Genomic DNA, 21,658 nt, shown 5'->3' with positions numbered 1-21,658 from the left:
CCGGCTGACTTTTGATTTATTGTAGAGATGAGGTCTCGCCAAGTTGCCCAGGCGGGTCTTGAACCACGGGCTCAGGCAATTCACTCACCTCAGCCTCCCAAGGTGCAGGATTACAGGCTGAGCCACCGAGCCCAGCGTTACTTGTTTTTAATTTCTGGATAATTGCTCGGTCTTCAGTGATTTCTGCTTGGAGCAAATCTGTTTGGTTTGTCTTATCTTGTAAGTTCTGATTCATCTCTTTGACCATAGCCTGTAATTGTTCTTCAGCTGCCATCTTTTCTTCCAAATCTTTCTTCATATGCTCTGGCTCTACTTCTTTCTCAGATATTGTCTGTTTTAAAGAAATTTCTAGTTCTTGGAACTTAGAAGTCACATATTTTTCTGAGTCTTCTTTGTTCTCTGACTCATCCTCCATTTCTGTCCTCCCACTCTCACTGAGTAGGACCTCTTAGATTCATCTCTTGTTTTGGCTAATTCCTCTTCTAATCTGCTGATTCTCTGTAGAAGTTCCTTTATGTTAATAGGAGCTGCCTGGAGCTTTCTCTTTCTCTGCTCGCTTTCTTTCTTCAGAAGATCTAATTCATGTTGATGTTCTTCTTTACTTATTAGCCCTGCTGGGTTCAACTCATCATAATAATGTTTAAGGCCAGAAACAATTTCTTTACCTTCTTCCACTTGCTCTTTTTGTGTTTCTTCAGCTCTGGATAGTAAATTTAGCTCTTTAGGAGTCTTTATTTCAACCCCAAGAGAAAATCTTTTTTTATTAAGCTGAACCCTTTTCTCACTCATACTAAAGCTGATTCCTGTCACTTGCTGATTCTTCTCCACGATGGCTTCTTGGAGGGTTTCCACATCTCTCTTTTTCTCTAGTAAGATTTGATCCATTTTTGCTATTTCAAGTTCCTTCTGTGAAAGAGCCTGTGACAGTTCTTCTGCCTTATTTGAGATATCCCTCACACATTCGGCCCCCTCAAGCACTTTATTTCTTCTGCAGCTGGCTTTGCAGGCTTCTTATCAGTGTACTCTGCTCAGAACACTGAAGCAGCACATCATCCAGCTCATTCTGTAAAATTTCAATTTGCAAATCTTTTAGATTTGGCTTCTATACTGAGGCTATGGATCTGTTCAGTAAGAAGGCTGTGATGAGAAGTTTGGCTTTCGTAGTCCAGTCTTCTTTGCCTTTCTGCTTCTGCAAGGCTTGTTTCAAGTTGCTTTATCTGATCCCTCAGTTCTGTTATTACACTAAGTTCCTTCATCTGAGAAAAAAGCTGGTCTCTTTCTTCAGACATAGCAGTGAATGCACTGCTGGTGTTTTCAGCATTTTTCTTAAACTCTTCAATCATTGGGTTAGATGCAAATTTTCTTCCCTTTCTCATCTAAATTTTTATCATAGTTTTCTTCTGCTTTATGAAAGTTGATCTCAAGCTCCAAAACTTGACTTTTTAACCTTTCCAACACATCCTGATGACACTGACCAATATATGGTACAACAGAAAGGGATTTATCAACATCATCTTGTTTTCTTGAGTTTGATTCCATTCCAATATCATTTAAGGTATTTCCTCAGATGTTCTATTTTGATGTTTAGTGCTCACCTGTTCTTCTTTTTCCACTGATGGAAGACTGCTCTTTTCCTTTGGCATTAAGGGAAAATCTTGTCCTGTATCTTCCAGAAGCACTTTCATTCTAACTGGAGCGATTTCTTCATTCACTAACTGTTTCATTTCTTTCTGGTCAAACATCTCACGATTTCCCTCAGCCTTTTCGCCCTGGAGCTGCAACTTAAGAAATGCAACTTCCTCTTGAGCTTCTTTCATTTCCAGTGACAAAACTGATAATTCTTTATGTTTCTGAGGAATTGTGTTCTCCAGAACATCTTGTCCACTTTCCTCAGAACTGCTCTTGTTGAGCTTGACAATATTAGCCACGCTGATCTATATTTTAAGAAAGAAAGGAAAAGCCTTAATTAAATGTTTCATAATCTGAAAAAAAAAAAAACAACCCTGACTAAAAACTGGTATTTCATGCATTTTCCAAAACTTCAAAGTTTTTGGTCCACACCTTCTTTGCACAATAGAACTGCTAGAGTCTTATAAAATTAGTTTGTGTCACCCAAATTGGGCCTCCGAGGGCACTCTCCAATCCTGCACTGAGATCAAGTCTTATTCATAAGACCCAAGGAAACCTGAATTCATTTTCTAGATATTCCTTTCAAGGTAAGCTTTTTATCTTCAGAATAAAACTTCTGATTGTTTTTTCCTAAGAATTCCTTAAAAATAAACAGGGAAGCAGGAAATAAATTTAAAATGTTGTTTCATTCCATACCAATGAAGAAGTTATGGGATTCCTTTTCCTAAACCATCTATTAAAATAGGAAAGTTGCAAATATTAGATAAATAACTACTAAACAGACAAGTAGAATATCAAACAAGTAAATTCAGATAAGTTGCCAAGATCAAATAATCAAAAAGGAGTTCTGGGACTTGGGTATAAAATTATAGACTTGTTTGACAAAATATGAACCAAGTTATTACCAAAGATTACTGTGCTAAACTGCTCAATCTATACAAATTTTTCTTTCTTATTTTATTTTATTTATTTATTTTTTAATTTTACAAATTATTTCTATAATTATTTTCTTGGGAAACAAAATCAGTGGCTCCCATGGCAAATTTCATTAGCATTTTATTAAATGAGCTTGGGAATGACCATAAGATAATGGCCACCTTTGCCAATTACACCTCTGTTTTGGGGAGGTTTGGGGGGGGTTTTTGCCCCAGAAACAAATTCCAATTTGATGAGAGAAAATAAAGAAACAAACACAAGACTGTCAAATAATGTAGTGGCCAAGTGCAAGCTCTGCAACCCATCTGCTTGGGTTTACTTCTTAGCTACACAATTTACTAGCAGAAACTAGCACATAGTAATTATTAATTGAATATTAGCTATTATCTTGATACCCATTATTAACAATGATGAATACACCCATTTTTAGAATTATTTGTTATATTAATAAAATTTATTTCATCATTTTCATAAGCATTATTTTAGTTACTTTGAACTTCCTTGCTCTCTGCATTACCCTATGCCATACTCAAATTTCTAGAGACCAAAACTACATAGTATTCAGCATGGGAGAAAAGTTCCTTTACGACATTTTCATGTCCATTCCTATTTGACCATCCCTACATATATTAAAGACCTGATATAGTCAAGGCATTTTGCCAGAAGACTTCAATGCAGCTAACTTCTTTTTGTTTTCTCTCTTACCTAAATATTCTTATTTCTTCTTTTCTATCTTACATGTCATGCACTCGCTCTCTTCCTTCCCTTGATCATGCCCTCTGCTGCTCACTATAATACAGTTTAATTAGCTTTTTGGCTTGAGGAGAGAATCAATGTCATCCCATACCGAGATGACAGAGAACTATAGAACTTCACCCTTTCTGGCCACACTCACTTCTGTTTCCTCTAACACCAGTCTTCCCCTTTTGACTAAGTTTACATCCCCTATTGTCTTTTTCTACTCATTGTCTCTTATTCCAAAGAATTACATTAGTCAGCCTCCCTTTTGCAATTTCTGTATGTGGTGTTTTTTTATTTCCTTTTCCCCGCTGTTCCTTTTTGTTTATTCTCTCTTCTGTTTCTTTTGTTTTTCCTTTTTCTTACTAAGTTCCCAGCTTTTGCATCTGTTCTTTTTCAAGCTAAGTTATCTTGTTTTCACAAGACACTATTGCTGAACATCTTAAAACATTAAGCACACCATTGGCTAAACAATATTCATTTTCCTTTTGAACTCTGATAATTTGTCAGTAACCATATAATACTATAATTCCAAATGCAGTCTTCTTATGACAATTTTGTGAACACACCATCAGTGGCGTCATGAAAATTTATTGAATATAAGTGTGATGCTTAATTTTATGTCACCTTGACTAGGCCATGGTAACCAGATATTTAGTAAAACATCATTCTAGATGTTTCTGTGAAGGTTTGTTTTTTTTAATTTTAGTTGGCATTAACATTTAAATCAGCAGACTTTGAGTAAAGCAGATTACCCTCTCTAATGTAGGTGGGTCTCATCCAGTCAGTCGAAGGCATTAACCGAAAAAAGACTGATCTCCCACAAAACAGAGAATTTTACTATCCAATTGACTGCTTTTGGACTCAAACTGCAACTCTTCCATGGGTCTCCAGTCAGCTGGCCCTCCCTGCAGCTACCGGACTTGCTAGCCTTCACAACTGCACCAGTAAATTCTTTAAAATAAATCTCTCTATATATATACATTCTGTTGGTTCTGTTTCTCTGGAGAACCCTGACTGATATAATAAGCAAGCAGATACTTCTTGAGATTACTCCTCAAGGTCATATATGATTCTATCATTGACTTACTAATTAGAAGAACACAGCTAACGAAACACAATACAGCTAATAATGATCTTAAATCAACAGAATGATATTAAGCAACGATACATCTCATATAATAATTTTCAGAGCCGGGCTCGGTGGCTCAGCCTGTAATTCCGTGCCTTTGGGAGGCTGAGGTGAGTGGATTGCCTGAGCCCGCGGGTTCGAGACCCGCCTGGGCAGCGAGACTTCATCTCTACAATAAATCAAAAAGTCAACCGGGCGTGGTAGCACATGCCTGTAATTCCGGCTACCTGGAAGGCTGAGGCGGAAGGATCGCCGGAGCCCAGCAGGTCGAGGCTGCGGTGGCTGGGAGCGGCCACTGCACTCCAGTCTGGGTGACAGAGTGAGACTCCAACGCAAAAAAAATAAAATAAAATAATTTTCAGGTCATAAAAAGCAGCATTCTCCAAAGATACTTTTAAAATATAATCCTAAATAAAATTATGTCAAGTAAGGAAGAAGTGACTCAAGAAATCTTATTTAATTTCTTCACTGAAAAACTTTTTCTGAAATGAACAAAAAAGTTGAGGTAAGTGACTTTTTTTAAAGTTAGGGTCTCACTCTATCACCCAGGCTGGAATGCAGTGGAATGATCATGACTCATCACAGCCTCAACCTTCTGGGCTCAAGTGATCCTCCCACCTCAGCCTCCCAAAATCCTGGGATTATAGGCATGAGCCACCGTGTCTAGCTAAGATAAGTGATAACCCAGTATGAGAAATGGGTTATCAAATCCCAGATACATAACTCTTGTATTTGTGTTGGTTTAGGACAAAGAATTCCAAATATTCAGAAATTAATGAGAGAGTTGATAAATAATAACCATTAGATATCTCTTAAATAGATCTCACTCTACAGGTTATATACTTCACTATCAAGACTAGAAAATTTCAGAAATGTTTACATTTCAAGTTACCTTCTCTTAATCTAGTTTATGTTCTGTTTATTTTAGGGACATATCACTTACCTCACTGACTTCTCTATCTGCCTCCCAAGTTCTATTCTGAGACTTCAGGAGAGTAATCTGAGAAGAAAGTGTTTCTGAAAGTCAGAAAATAAATATCTTTAGATGTGGAGTGTTTGAAAAAACAAACAGGAATGCATGTGAAGTTATTTGAATATTCAAGGAAAAAATAAAATAGTTTGGGGGAGGTAGGAGACTTTTTAAAAAATAAATAAGTGGCAAGAGAATAAGAGAAAATGAGATACAAGACAGAGTAGTACTAGATGACGATAATGAACCTGAGTGAAGTATACCAAATAGTGGAAGGCCTGAAAGGAAAGGATGCCAGGGCAGGTGAAATAAAGCAGCTATGTCTATGGCATAATTTGAAACCTTTAGGGCAAGAAATTTTCCTTCATTTATCCATAATTTCACTGTATTCATAATACACATTTTGCATTAATACAACACAACGTCTTAAATGTTTTTTCACATATATTCACAAAGGCATCAACTTTTAGCACTAAAAGAGAGCTATCCAATCTTCTCAGTGGCCATATGAGGAAACCAAGAAATGACGTGAACTGAAGAGGTTATACAGCTAGTTCAGAGAACGGGGATCAGAATCCAGAATTTCCATGTACATATATTGAGCACTGATATTCATATCCCAAAGAAGTTTATAATCTTTTTGAGAAGCTAAAAGAGACACATTTAAAAAATAAAATAAAAAGTAAAGTCAATTTTTACACATTGCACTGCCCCTTTTTTGTTTACTCTACCCCCCAAAAAATGGCCTTCTTTCTGTCCTACAAATTTATCAAGATCATTCCCACCTCAGGGCATTTGCACTGCTCTTTTCTCTACTCAAAATACTCTCTGTTTAGCTTCTTTGGGTGGCTGTTCCCTTTTCATCATTCTAGCTTCAAGTCCTCAGAGAGCCTATTCTGACCACTCTATTACTCCCTTCCTCTTTCCCAAGGCTCACTTGCAGTTCACTGTTTCATTTTTATCCCAATATTTATCATTCTCTGAAATTTTCTTATTTCTGTATACATGTTTATGGCCTGTCTTCCCCTCTAACAAGTTCATAGTGGTATCTTCAGCAACTAGAATAGTGTCTGGCGCATAGAAAAGGCATCATAGATATTTGCTGAATGAATAAAAGAACATTCATGAGATAAATGAACTCAAGGCAGTATATAATATGTTCAGACACTTTACAAGATTACTCGAATAAAGGGTACAGTGATAGAAATGGCAGTGCAAAAGATGAGTTGAAGTCTGGGCTTGGTGGCTCAGCCTATAATCCCAGCACTTTGGGAGGCCAAGGCGAGTGGATAGCCTGAGCCTGAGGGTTGGAGACCAACCCGGGCAATTTGGCACGACCTTGTCTATACAATATATCAAAAAATTAGCCAAGTGTGGTAGCGTGTGCCTATAGTTCTAGCTACTTGGAAGGCTGGGGCAGAAGAATCACTGGAACCCAACAGGTTGAGGCTGTGGCGGCCGTGAGCATGCCACTGTACTCCAGCCTGGGCAATAGAGTGAGACTCCATCTGGAAAAAATAAAAAAAAAGATGAGTTGAATAGAACAGGGCACATAAAGCAAAGATAACCTAAGAGACCAGACAAACCTTAAGGCCAGTGATCCCTACTGAAAAGAGGAAAGGAATGGAACTCAATACCTCCAAATCATGTGAAAGCCACATGAACAGGACAGGTACTGTTTGCATAACTGCAAAATAAGCATCATGAATAAGGTCCCAAAGAAGTGCTCTGAGGGGGTTAAATAATTAGTTGAATTTGTGGTGTTCTTTATTTACTAGCAAAAATGGAAATCGTGCGTGCATAAGCCTTCATTTAGAGCTAGGTGAAAAACTGTAAAATGGTTAAGTTGGAAATTTTGGCTTTAGAATATAATAAAAGTTTTACAAACTTTACTTGGTAGTCTCTTTCTCATCCCTAGATGATAAAGCATAGTAGACCAGTTAATCCAGGATGAAGCAGGTCAATAAAGCATTAACTATATGCTACTAAATCCGTAAAGCCCTTATGAAGCAGTTAATAAGTGGGAGGAGATATGTCTTCAATTGTCTAATGATTAAATGCTAAGTTCAGTTCAATCCAGCAAAACTTTATTCAGTAGCCACTATTTGCCAGGTAATACACTAGTTCTGGGGAGAGGTTGGGAAAAAAATGACCCTTGCCCTTGAAGACCTTATACTTTATCTTTGAAGAGCTTATAGTAACAAACATAGACAGATAATTTCAATACATTGTTAAAGGTATACAAGAATGTTATAGAAGCACAAAAATGCATTTAACCCAAATTTGGGGAAACAGAGCTAAATTCCTGAGAAAGATAAAGCCCTTGTCGAGGCCTAAAGATGAGTAAGAATCACTCAGGCTAAAAGAAGGAGCAGGATTCCAAGCACGGCACTGCATGAGCGAAAACCAAAGTGGTTTTTCCCTTTGAATGTTTATGCTGCAATAGAGCTGGAGGAGCTGAAAGCTGAGAATGGTATGTTACCTCATCCCACAAATTCATTACCAGACTATCCTTGCTTTCTTCATTTTACCTACTTAAAAATTCATCATTTTATGAAGGTCTTGCTCAAGTGAAACTTTCTATAGGATACCATGACCATTCCAAAATGAATATAAATTATATAGAAATCCTACAGCATTTATAGCCCACGTTGCAAAATATTATACTTATGTAAACATAGCACCATCCTCTGATTGTTAAACTTATCTTTGATAACTACTGGCTCTGCTATCTGCATCTTTATTATCATAGAATCAGATAATCTACATGTCATACCTGTATAGGAATAAAAACAGAGGCACTTTGAGGTAAGAAGACAGAGAATTAGGATTTTCTTTTGTACACATCATTCTCAGCTTTCAGCTCCTTCAGTTCCTATAGCACTAAGGAGCAAGTTTCCCTTTTCATTCTCTAGTTCTACTACTGTCTTCTGTAAAGAGGCAATATTCTCCTCAGTGACTGCCTAAATTGTAGAAAGACAACAAACTAATGATTCTCCAGTGAATAAACCTCATACTAATACCCAGATCACCTCCAACATTTTTGTCTTCTAAAAATGCATTAGCCATGAAAATATTTTTAAAATAACATCTACTTATCTGCCTTGGTAATCTTTGAAGGAATGTTTTTTAACCTAAATATAGCAAAAATTTCACACAAATATAAAGTTCATTGGTTCTTAAAATTAAGATTGAAGCCTGGATTACAAAAACTAGAAATCTCAGATTTAGTACATAAGAAAGAATATTCTCAGGTTTCCAAATGAATAACATCATAAAATTAGATTAATGCCAGTGAATAACACAGTCTCTCTTTTAAAGGGGGCTCCATAAAAATAAATAGAAGCTAAGTTATATGTATCACTTAAGAAAAGAAGACTCATAATTGTTTTTTGTTTCCAAGTATAACTTAAAATTATCTTGCACTTAATTTATACATTCAGAATGTTTGGTTTTCCTAATGATAGGCATATATCGAATTATGCCACATCTTTAGTTTTATGTCTTTTAATATATCTTCTTCAAGAGGACTATTCTATACAATTTTAGTGAAACTGAATTTTCAAGCCATGTGGACCTATACAGGATAAGTGCCCACAAATCTTTTGATGTTCGAAGAAATAACAAGAGATGAGGTAAGGGTTTTTATGGCTTTTACCCTGAGGGAAGTTCACAGTTTGCATTCTACAGGCAAGTAAAACTCCAATATACTAGCCATAGATATTGGCTTGGAGAATGAGTGGAAAAACTTTGGAATAAACAGAGCTGCCAGAATGTGAGGAGGGAAATCCAAGAGAAGAGAAAGAATATCAGCAAGGAGCCCTGTGACCTATGTAGAAACTTAGCACAAATTTCTGGCTGAGCAATGACTTATGTATTTGTTGGACTGACTCAAAGCAGCCCAGCTAAGGCAAAAATAACTGAGTTTTAATGGCTCTACACCAGAGGCCAGAGTTTGTAGTTTGAGTCCAATTTATTGGCTGATAAAAACTAATTGAAACTCTTCAGAATTTTAGAAATAACAGATTAGAATCTCGAGAACAAAACAGTCACAACATCCAGGATTCAATATAAAACTACTCATTACATTACAAAAATAGGAAAATGTGGTTAGGTGCAGTGGCTCAAGCCTGTAGTCCTAGCGCTTTGGGATGTGGAGGTGAGAGGACTGCCTCAGCCCAGGAGTTCGAGACCAGTCTGGACAATTTGCTAGGACCTCACTTCTACAATAAATTTTTAAAAAATAGTCCAGCGTGGTGGCACACGCCTGTAGTTCCAGTCACTTGGAAGGCTGAGGTGGAAGGATCACTTGAGCCCAGCAGGTAGGTGTTGCAGTGGCCATGAGCATGTCACTGTAATCTAGCCTGGGCAACAGAATGAGACTCCAACTGAAAAAAAGTTTTTTTAATTAAAAGAGGGCAACCACTTTGGGTCCCCTCCCACTGTGGGAGCTTTTCTGTCCTCTCAATAAATCTCAAGAAATACCACAATCAACAGAGACCAACCACAAAAAGATGCAGATTTTATAAGTAGCAAAGAAGGATTTTACCAAGGCTATTGCAACTATATTTAGGACATAAGTAATATGCTCATAATGAATAAGATAGGAAATATTAGTACAGACAAATAAAATATAACAATGAACCAATTTTAGGTTCTAGAACTAAAAAACTGAACACTTGAAATGAAAAATTCAATGGCTAGGTCTAACAGTAGAATATTGATGACAGAAAAAAGTCTTGTTGAACTTGAAGATAATAGAACAACAAATATTATCTAATCTGAAAACGGAAGAATACAAAAACATTGAAAAAATGAACAAAAACTCAGGGGCACATGGGACAATATTAAAAGACTGAATATACCTATAATTGGAGTGCCAGAAGAGAGGAAGGACAGAATAGAAAGAACAATTACTTTAAGAATTGGCCAGCCGGGCTCGGTGGCTCAGCCTGTAATCCCGCGCCTTTGGGAGGCGGAGGTGAGTGGATTGCCTGATCCTGCGGGCTCGAGACCCGCCTGGGCAGCGAGACCTCATCTCTACAATAAGTCAAAAAATCAGCCGGGCATTGTAGCATATGCCTGAAATTCCGGCTACTTGGAAGGCTGAGGCGGAAGGATCGCCGGAGCCCAGCAGGTTGAGGCTGCGGTGGCCGGGAGCGGCCACTGCACTCCAGTCTGGGTGACAGAGTGAGACTCCAACTCAAAAAAAAAAAAAAAAAAAAAGAATTGGCCAAAATGTGCCCAAACATGAAGTTATACATGTAAGAAACTCAACAAAAGCAAGCAAGAAAATGACAAAGAAAACCACAACCAAGTGCATCACAAACAAGGATACAAGGAAAACTCTTAAAAGCACTAGAAAAATTCTACTTTACATAGAGAGGAACAAATTGGAATGATACCGATCAATTGTTAGAGGGGGAGAAAAAAGCCAGAAGACAGTGAAGAACTTTCTTTAAAGTTCTGAAAGAAAAACTGGCAATCCAAAATTATATACCCAGTAACAAATATCATTCAAGAACAAAGACAAAATAGAGACATTTTTAGATAAAACTAAGAGAATTTTTTTCACCAAAAGACCTGTACTATAAGAATACTATAGGTTATTCTAGAAGATGAAGAAAAATGATATCAAATGGAAATTTGATCATCAGAGAGGAAAGAGCATTGCAAATGGTAGACATGCAGGTAAATATTAAGGTCAATAGTTTCTTCTTGTCTTTCAAATACATGCAGCTGTTTAAAACATAAGTGTTAAAATTGTGTACAGGGACTTTTCACCTTTGTGAGTATAATATATGCAACAACTATGGCATAAAGAATAGGGTGAGGGCATATGTTTATAAGATTTCTACATTTTTGTTGTTGTTAGAACAACTCAGCAAAATAAAATTTCAATTTATTGTTGGACAACACTGTTTCACACATACATCAAACAGGCCAAAAAAAAAAATAAACAGCAACGTCATAGACAAAAAAGGAAAATAAAAAAACTTTTCTCTTTGGCCTTTTTAACCATCTCATACAAACAGACTACTTATAGTACAGCTAAGTACATACACAAAAAAAGTTACTGAAATGCTCGGAATAAGATTGGTTTTTTGTTGTTGTTGTTGCTTTTTTTTTTTTTACAAGGTTTTTTTTCTCCTTTGAGATTATAATGAACATGATCACACCACAAGTAAAGTCAGAAGTAGGACAGAGAACGCTCCGGAGGCTAGTTTGGTCATCCGAGATCATTAAAAATGGCTGACCCCTAACAATATGTACAAAAATATAAAATGTAAATAAAAAATACAAACAAATTTCCTTTTTAAAGTACTTTTAAGAAAAAAAGCAAGGCCTTGGAAATTTTGGTTCTTTTTTCCTCCCCTGTTGCAAAATCTCATGGTTTTGGTGGGGTGGTGGAGCGCGCGTCATCTGGATGGTGACCACGTTTAGATTCTAAGATGGGAAGTGGAGGGTAAATAGGTCACGGCGGCCTTTGTTTTTTAGTTTAACTTTTCCTTTTTTTGCTGTCTAGTCCTCCTCATCGGTCTTCTGCTTCTTAGTATCAACATCATCACCCTCATCATCTCCAGCCGCCCGTTTGCCCGTAGTGGCCTCAGCTTCCTCATCCTCATCTCCATCCTCCACCTCACCATCACCTTCCTCCTCCGCCTCCTCTCCACCTTCTTCCTCTTCTTCCTCTTCTTCCATCTACCTCATCGTCAGCCTCCTGCTCCCCATTTTCCTCATTAGCATTCCCATGAGCAGGGGCATCTCTTCCGTTTTCCGCCTCCTCCACAACTTCCTTCTTCTCCTTGAAGTCCTTGGTGGTGATCTCGGAGCTGGTGTCCACGGCTCCTGACATGGTGGGGCACGCCGGTATTCCGACCAAGGGACTAAGTAAAACACTTTTCAGAGCAGCCAGTGGGCGATTTCTACATTTTAAGTGAAGTGGCACAGTGTTTGCTCGAGGAAGACTAAAAACTTAAGGATATGTATTATACCTCCTACAGCAACTACTTTAAAGTTTTGTAAAAAGCATAGCTAAAAACCCAATGAAGGACTGCTGCTTCTGTGAAGATGGAGTAACGTGGAACGGATTTATCCTCCTACCTAAAACAACCCCCAAAAAAGACAAAATAATGAAACAATAGTTTAAAAATACTGGGTATTAGGCAGTGAAAGATAGTGATCCCTGAGAGGCAGGAAACAAATAAGGTGAGCCCTACAACTGACCACGTTTAATCCCTTAAGACAGTGTCCAGGCTATGATCCAAGAAGGGGGAACCTAGGTAGAGCCTAGTGGACTCCCTGAGTTGAGGAGACAGTGATAAGAGTCAAGGAAGAGCAAGATAGCTGGAGTTCACAGAATACCAGATAGGAGAAAGCCACATAAAGAGAAAACTTGAGATTGTGGAGGGTCCTAACAAGTGTTCAGTAGAGTACAGAGCAGCACATGAATGTGAGGAAACCATCTAAGATTACCTGAACTACCCCAAACTACTAATCTGAAGATATTAAAAAACGGCACTTGGTGCTCATACCAGGTCTGGAAGAATACCAGTTCTATAGCCAAATGCAAAAAGACTTCTACTTCACAGGGCATTGAGTAGAATTCTCAGTAAAGTCTTGCCTCAGTAGTAAGGACTGGGTGAGCACTGATGCAAACCCTCCTAATAAATCAAAGAAGCAAAATCTGAAAAGATCAAACTTTTTCCAAGTAACTTAACTGAATCGCATTTTGAAAATCCCCAAATATGTTAATAAGACAAAGAGATCGAGCATCCATAATGTCTGGCAACCAAAGTTATTAAGTATGCAAAGAAGCAGGAAAATATAAGTGGTAATAAATAGAATAATTAATTGAAACAAACACAGTACTGACACAGATGTTAGAATTACAAATTAAAGACATGAAAACAGTTGCTATAATTGCATTCTATATATGCAAAAAGTCAAATTTCAAAAATGGATGGTATCTTTTGAAAACTTCAATCAAGCTTCTAGAGGAGAAAATTACAATGTTGGCGATTGACAAAAATATACCAGATGAGACTAACAATGAATAGAACACTGCAACAGAAAATATTAGTGAACTTGAAGATATAGAACTTGAACAATTATAAAACTATAAGAAAGTATTTGGCAGTAATGGGAAACTATCGGGGGGGTGTGATTGGCAGTTGAGGGAAACTGCTAGGGGCAGGAGGGGCACACCTCATCAACAAGGGTGCCTGCATAATCAGTATTTGCATACCTAACCCTGAATTGTACCCCACATCTTTATAATAACAAATAAATAAATAAATAAGAAATTAGAAACAAATGGAAATCAAGAAAAAGGAATTAAAAAATTAAAAGAGCATCAGTGAGTTCTGAAACAACTTTGAGTAACAATATATATGTAATTGGAGTTCTCAATTAAGATATCTAAGATAATTAAGGGTTAGAAAAACATTTGACTAATTAATGGCAAAAATTTTCCAAAATTGATGAAAGCATAGAGATTCAAAAGGTTTGGTGAACCACAAGCATGAGAAACATAAAGAAAATTATGCCAAGATACATTATAATCCAAGTGCTCAAAAACAGTGGCAAAATTATAATAATAACCAGGAAAAAAGAGAAAGGTAACAGCAGATTTCTTGTCAGTATTAAAATGCAAAAAAGACAGCAGAGTAATATCCTCACAGTACTGAAAGAGAAAAAAAATCTATATAAAACTCTAGTCAGCAAATTGTCTTTCAACAACACTGGTGAGATAAAGATGTCTTCAAAGATACAAATGTTATAAGAACCCATGACCAGCAGACTTGTGCACATGGGCAGACACAGACACACACACATGCACACATGTGCACACATACATAAATTAAAGGAAGTACTTCAGACAGAAGGAACATGCTACCAGATGGAGCTATGAAGCAAAGGTTTGGCAACTATGAAGGTCTGCTAACATGTTTTTTATAAATAAGGTTTTATTGTTGTAACATAGCCCCAAATAATTGTTTACATCTGCTCTATATCTGCTCTTGCTACAAAATGGTAGGGTTGAATAGTTGCGACAAACACTGTATGACCCACAAAACCTAAAATAGTGACTGTTTGATTGTATACAGAAAATGATTGCTAACCCCTGATCTATCCCCAAGGAATGAAAAGTACCAGAAATGGTAACTTCAATGGTAGTTAAGATTTATTTTCTCATTATTTCAATCCTCTCAAAATATAAGCATAGCTGCTTTATTTGTGATAGTCAAAAACTGACAATCCAAATTGTCCATCAATGAATAAATGGACAGACAATTGTGGAATGTACAAAATACTCAGCAATACAATGGAATGAATGATTTCTACACACAACATTAGGATGAATCTTAAGTATGCTGGGTGAAAGAAGAAAAAAGAATACATACAATTTATGTAAAATTCTAAAAAATAAAAACTTTAATGACAAAAAAGCAGATCAGTAGTTAGGTGGGGAGCGATGTGAGGAAGAGATCAAGAGAGGACATATATTACTTTAATAAGAACACAATTTTTAAAAATTAATTTTCTTTATATCTTCTTAAAGGATATGTTTTCTTTAAAAAGAAATGTTCACCTTTAAGAAAAACATTGAGATCCATCTTTAGATTTAATGATGATTCTCTGCAATTTAATCTCCCTACCTAAGTATCTCTATATCTGTTCTGAGCTTTCCACAAACTAAGTCAAATCCTACTCATTTCAGTAACTGAACTCTTCAGATCAGTCATGTATCACATACCATTCCATCAGATATCTGGAGCATCACTATCATGTTTTTGGTACTGTAATGACAATTATAATATTAAGACATTATAACTTCAGTCAGAGGCAGAAAAGTGCACCAGAGGGTTCCGAAGTAATGTGTTTTTCAGTCTTTCTATTGATTCAATTGGTTTGAGCAAATAATTTCATTAACAGAGCCCTGAAAATATGAAATGTGAGTCACTCAGGTGCTAGAACGTAAACTTCAAAAACAATCAAAAACTGATCTTCCAGCTGCTGAATAGCCTGGGCTGATTGAATTTTCTATTCATTCTTATCTTGAAGAAGCTTTAAATTTCGATCCTTGAGACCATCACAGGCAGATTGCAGCTCTTGTTGAGGCTTCAGAAGATCCAGAATGTGAGCCTCTTTCCCTTCCATTTCTGCTCTGTGCTTCTGTACCAAAGCACTGTATCGAGACTCCAGTTCAGCCTGAGCTTGACCTGCTTGCTCAGACTGTTCGAGAAGATGTTGCTTATGGTGGAGAAGCTTTGAATTTTCACCCTTCAGAGCATCACAGGCAGATTGCAGCTTTTGTTGAGCCTTTAGAAGACCCAGAACATAAACATTCTTCCTTTCCATTTTGGCTTTGTGCTTCTTATCCAAAGCACTGTGCTGAGACTCCAGTTCAGCCTGAGCTTGACCTGCTTGCTCAGACTGTTCCAGAAGATGATGCTTACCTTGGAGAAGCTTTAAATTTCCATCCTTCAGAGTATCACAGGCAGATTGTCAACTCTTGTTCATCCTTTTGAAGATCCAGAATGTGAGCATCCTTCTCTTCCATTTATGCTTTGTGCTTCTGCGCCAAAGCATTGGACCGAGACTCCAGTTCAGCCTGCACTTGGCCTACTTGCTCAGACAGTTCCAAAAGATGATGTACTTTTTTCTGCATGTTGTGCAAGGATAATTTTATCTCTGCCACTTCAAGTTCCATCTTTTCCATCAGAATCTTGAACTCTGGTCTCCCCCTTTTTTCACAGTATTCCTTAAAGTATTATGCTCGGCTTCTATCTGCTATAACTGCTGAGAGAATCTAAGAAAAAAGACAAATATCATTAGGCATAAATACATTTTCTCATTCAATAAGTATATCGAAGTGCTTCTTCTCAGTGAAGGATTAAGTTAGGTACTCAAAACCACACCTACAGTGGCATAGGATCCTTATTTTGGGGTTTTGATATTTTGACTTTATTTGTACTTATATATATTTATTTGTGTCATTTTCTTTTTCATTTCTATCTTGTTCCACTAGAAAATAATTTCTACGAGCAAAGAGACTGTGTCTGTTTTATTCCTTTTGTTCTCCAGCACCTATCATAGTATATGGCTTGGAATGTTACTCAAAAAAATAATTAATGAATCCATTCCCTACCTTTAAAGAACTCAGAGTTAGCCGGGCTCGGTGACTCAGCTTGTAATCCCGTGCCTTGGGAGGCTGAGGTGAGTGAATTGCCTGAGTCCGCGGATTCGAGACCCACCTGGGCAACTTGGTGAGACCTCATCTCTACAATAAATAAAAAAAAATTAGCCGGGTGTGGTAGCATGCGCCTGTAGTTCCAGCTACTCGGAAGGCTGAGGCGGAAGGATCTCCGGAGCCCAGCAGGTTGAGGCTGCGGTGGCTGGGAGTGGCCACTGCACTCCAGTCTGGGTGACAGAGTGAGACTCCAACTCAAAAAAAAAAAAAAGAACTCAGAGTTCATTCAGAGACACTGAAAGAGATAAGTATAATACAAAACGACCAAGGCCATGAGAGATGCTTAAAAGGTATTAATGGGAGCAGAAAAGGAAAAGTTAGGGTGACCTTCATAAAAGAAGAACCATCTAATCTAAGATTTAAATAATAATAAATCAGCTAGGCAAGCATCATTAGTCAGAGAAACAGGTGAAGAAAAATATAGATGTAAGGAAAAAATATGGTTATCTATGCAGTTTGGTATTGTTAGTAGGTAAAGCTCTAGCAGGAAAAGGTAGGAGATGAGACTGAAAAAATAATCATAAGGCTATTTATATATCATGTTGTTAAAGGATTTGAAATTTGCTCTTTCAAGTAATAAATAGCCTTGGTCAGATCCTATTTTTGATACTACCTCCCTCTGATTTCTATACAGAGGATAAATTTGGGAATGGGAAGGAAAAACAGAGGCAGAGAAAAATATGTCAGGGAATGCTCTCTATCCAAGGAAACATCTTAGCCAGTACTGGGGTATTGACAGTATTGATGAAGAAGAAAGGATAGATTCAAAAATTATTTAAGAGGTAAAATCAACAGAACTTGATAATTAATTGTAGGGGTTAAAGAATATGGAGAAAACAAGAAAGCCTAATAAGTTTTATTCTTTTAAGTTAGTGGTACACTAACAGAGAGAAAATATGATAAAAATGATAGGTTTTAAGAAGGAAAGAATTTGGTTTTTGACTTGTTTGAGTTTGAGGTACTGGTGGGATACCATATTATCAACAGGAAACTGGATATATACCAAATGCACTGGGGAGATAAATATCTGGGAGATGCTAATGGCTGTAGGGATGGAGTCTCATATCTACCATAACAGAGGACAAGAGAATAATATATCAGGGAGAATAATACTGAGGCTGATGCATTGGGAAACATTGTTTAATGGGCAGGAAGAGAAGTCTGTGAAGTAAAAACAAACCCAAGAAAAGCTCCAGATATGTAGGAAGAGAGCTAAAGGAATGCAATGTTCTATTAATAACTGTCTATTAATGTTCTTTTAATAACTAATAACTGTCAAGGGAATAAAAAAGTTCAACAAATGAGTGTTCACCAATATCGAATATAAATGGGCATGGTGGCTCACACCAGTAATCCCAGCACTCTGGGAGGCTGAGGTGAGAGGACTGCTTGAGCCCAGGAGTACAAGATCCCCTGAGCAACATAGTGAGACCTCGCTTCTACAAAAAAAATTAAACATAAAAATAGCAAATATAGTAGAAATGCCCCTTGTATTCAACAATTCAGAAGTGTTACATGACTATCTAGAATGATTTCAGATTTCAGTAGAGTCACGGTAGTTTTAGTTATTATACTGTGCCATTTCTATGGGCCAACACTGGACTATATACTTTTACATACTATTTCCTCATAATATGATCCTTATGATATGCCCATGATACAAATACTATTACCCCTATTTTACTTACTAATGGAAAAATCTGAAGGCTACTAAATCAACCTGGGTATGTATGAGTTCTCTGAGTTTCTTTATCTGTGAAATGGGGATAACAATAGTATTACATAGGATTGTTGTTGTGAGGATTCATAGTACTACTAAAACATAATTTGCCAAAAGTCACAAAGATGCAACTATCTATGTGATAACTGTTTACTAAGTGGAACAACTGGGATTTGAACCTAACTATCTGACGACAGCTAGGGAGGAGACTTGGGGTCGGGATATGAGTTTTGTGAGGATACAGAAAATGTGAACACATTGCTATGTGAGAGAGAAAGTCTTTCTCAAAAGGACTTGAAAACTAAGAGAGGAGATGGTTAACTTTCTCCAGCACTCAGCACCCAGATAAACAAGCAGAAAATGTGGACTCTAGCACCTTCTGCATTAGGATTTGACTGTGTGAATGTGACAGATTAGGGACACAAGGAATCTAAGGGCTGGTAAAAGAGTAGTTCAAATAGTTTAGCATGGGTCCAAACAGGACAGGGAAAGAAGAGAAGCCAAAGAAGAAATAATATGATGGAGGATCAAAGTAGAAAGATCAATGGAATTCAGTAAGAATAAAGATCAGGACAGTATGAGGGAGGGAATGACAGAATGGGTTATAGTCAAGAAATAGAAGATTTCAGATCATCAGCATCCCTGATCACCTTTATATTCAAGGGAACATTGCATAATGAGATAATTCCAATTCAATAGAAAGTCAATTGACAGAAAAGCAAAGAAGGGACATAAAGCACAAGAATCATTCAAGACAGAGAAAGGGTAAAATGATGAAAAATAAACTCACTAAAGGAAAATACAGGCTGAGTATTCCTTATTCTTATTGCTTGGGACCAGAAGTGTTTTGGATTTCAAATATTTTCAAATTTTGGAGCATCTACATATACACAAGAAGATATCTTGGAAAAAAGACCCAAGTCTAAACACAAAATTCATTTATGTTTCAAGTATGCCCTACACTCATAGGCTGAAGGTAATTTTATACAATATTTTAAAATAATTGCATGCATAAAACAAAGCACATGTTTAGTACTTATGTGTGAAATTTTCCATTTGTGGTGTCACACGGGTGCTCAAAAGATTTTGGAGCATTTACGATTTCAGATTTCCAGATAAGGAATGCTCAACCTTTATGACATCCTAGAGAAACTAGGACCCTAGACCTAAAAAGACAAAGAAAAGAGCAACAGTAAACATGAGCACTATAAGCTCCAATGGGGAGGGAACTGTATTTGCTTTGTTCATCGCTGTACTATAACACAACTTGAACACAGGATATTCGTTGAAAGGAAAAATATATGGCATCAATTATCTGAAGGCTTAAAATAAGCTTTTATACCCATCGCCTGACAAACTGAAGTGGAAATGAATGCTCCCAAGATAGGCAGTAGAGACCAGAAGGCAGCACCTGGTTTCTCTGTTTATCCCGCACCCTCAATTTCTGAGAGGAAAACATTTTAGACACAGTGTTATAACAAATGAGCACTTTAATTTTCTCACCTTTAAAAATGTCATGTAGGTCTTTACATACTAAAAATGTATGGGTGTTGAAGACAATAGATTAAAGAGTGGGACACCAGTATGCCATGCCCTCCATCCAGCAGCAACAAAGAATCTCCAAAATGTCTTCTCCAGAGCATCGACAACAACCAAACCAAGACAAAAGCAAATCCCTCAATTAGGGCGTCTTTTTATAAATTGGAAAAAGTTGACGCATATCCACTTTCAAAATCATATAGTAAATGTCCTGTGCCTTAATAACATAGGTACATGTATGTCTCACCCAACAAAGAAAACATTTGCTGCAGGCAAGAACCATTCCTCTTTTCCTAGTTGCATGCTCAGGGCAGGCACATGGAAAAAACACGTATTAAATAAAGAAATCAATGATACGCAGATTCAATTAATATTAATTTATCTGGGTGCTGAGTGCTGTATTTTGAAACGTTACCTAAGTCATATATTCTAAAGGATTTCTTAGAACTTAGAAGTGTTCACTTAAAAACAAACAGATCAAGCATAAAGTACCACCAAAGTGCCTTTCAGTACTGCACTTTGCATTACACACTAAGTGAAAACAAATACTGTGAGTTAGTAGATGGTGAACTCAAATGCAATGGAGCCAATTTCCAAAATCTACACAATGAATTTTTTATTTAAAAATTACCTAATAAAAGACTTCATGGCTTCAAAATCACTCCTTTTCACCTCTAATTTTTTTGAAAATTTAACTTCATTGATTTGAAGGCTTTGGATTAGGTTTTAATGCATGAAGGAAGCTACAATCGGCAAACTAAAGAGAAACCAATATCTGACTACCACATACATTCAAAACTAAATTCAGCTTTTTAGGTCCAACAACCTGATTAGAAGGGTAGAAGGCAAGGTAAGAATAAGAAAAAACAAATAATATGCAACAAAGACAAGAACACCAAAAAGCAGCCTATTAGGAGCACTTTAACACCAAGTGAAGAGCAGTGGGTAAAGGTAGAAAAGTGACTGTGATGATTTAGTTAACCCAAGTGGTAAATCATTCTACTGAGTTTTAGCAACACACCGGTGGCATCTCTGTTTCCACATCTGCCTTAGTTACTAACTGAAGAAGCTCATCTTCATGAAGACAAATTTGTGTTTCAAAGCGGGCATCTTTCTCCTGGGCCACCTGCTGCATGGAACTCAACTGAAGACACATGCCAGAGAAACTGCACAAGTTACACTCCTCAAATATTGCACAAACAAAACTCACAGACTGCCCTCCAAAGATAGCCACTGAGAATTGACACACAGTAGCTTTTTTAAAATTGAATTTTGGATGTCAAAGATGAGAGAGCTGGAAGAGAGACAGTTCCGACAATAATTTCTAGTTGTGAGAAAAAGCCTTTTTTCAAAATTAGAAGTTAGCCTAAATACAAATTTTAATTAAAATTATATTTTCATCATTATTAGAAATGTTCCAAATACACAAGTGTATTTTTTTAAAGTACTAGAAACATTAGGATATTAAACATACAAAGTGAAGTTAGATTTCAGTTAAACCCTGGGCACTTCTTTCAATATCACTTTCATGCTCAGAAACTTTAAATGAAATTCTCATGTCCTATAAGTGAAATTTCAAGTAAATTTATCTTTGATTCAAGATTCTCTACAACTGGAAATACAAATCTATCATTCTAGTCTTATTTTCAAAGAACTGCTTCTACCAAAGAACTTACTGTGCTTCCAAACCTACACCACCTCCTCAGACAGCTGCTTTCAGTTCTCATTATTGGCAGC

At 36.9% G+C, this 21,658-nt stretch overlaps 2 pseudogenes; both read right to left on the bottom strand.

Moving 5' to 3' along the window:
• The window catches only part of LOC103265377, a 14,314-nt pseudogene extending 2,676 nt beyond the window's left edge, over positions 1–11,638 (bottom strand).
• Positions 11,639–11,893: 255 nt separating this feature from the next.
• LOC103265368 lies at positions 11,894–12,290 on the bottom strand (annotated as a pseudogene).
• Positions 12,291–21,658: the final 9,368 nt, after the last annotated feature.

The sequence above is a fragment of the Carlito syrichta genome, unplaced genomic scaffold (assembly GCF_000164805.1).
Source record: "Carlito syrichta isolate Samal-C Ts95f unplaced genomic scaffold, Tarsius_syrichta-2.0.1 Scaffold306507, whole genome shotgun sequence".
NCBI lineage: Eukaryota > Metazoa > Chordata > Mammalia > Primates > Tarsiidae > Carlito > Carlito syrichta.
The sequence above is the reverse complement of the archived record's forward strand: the minus strand, read 5'-3'. Positions and strand labels throughout refer to the sequence as shown.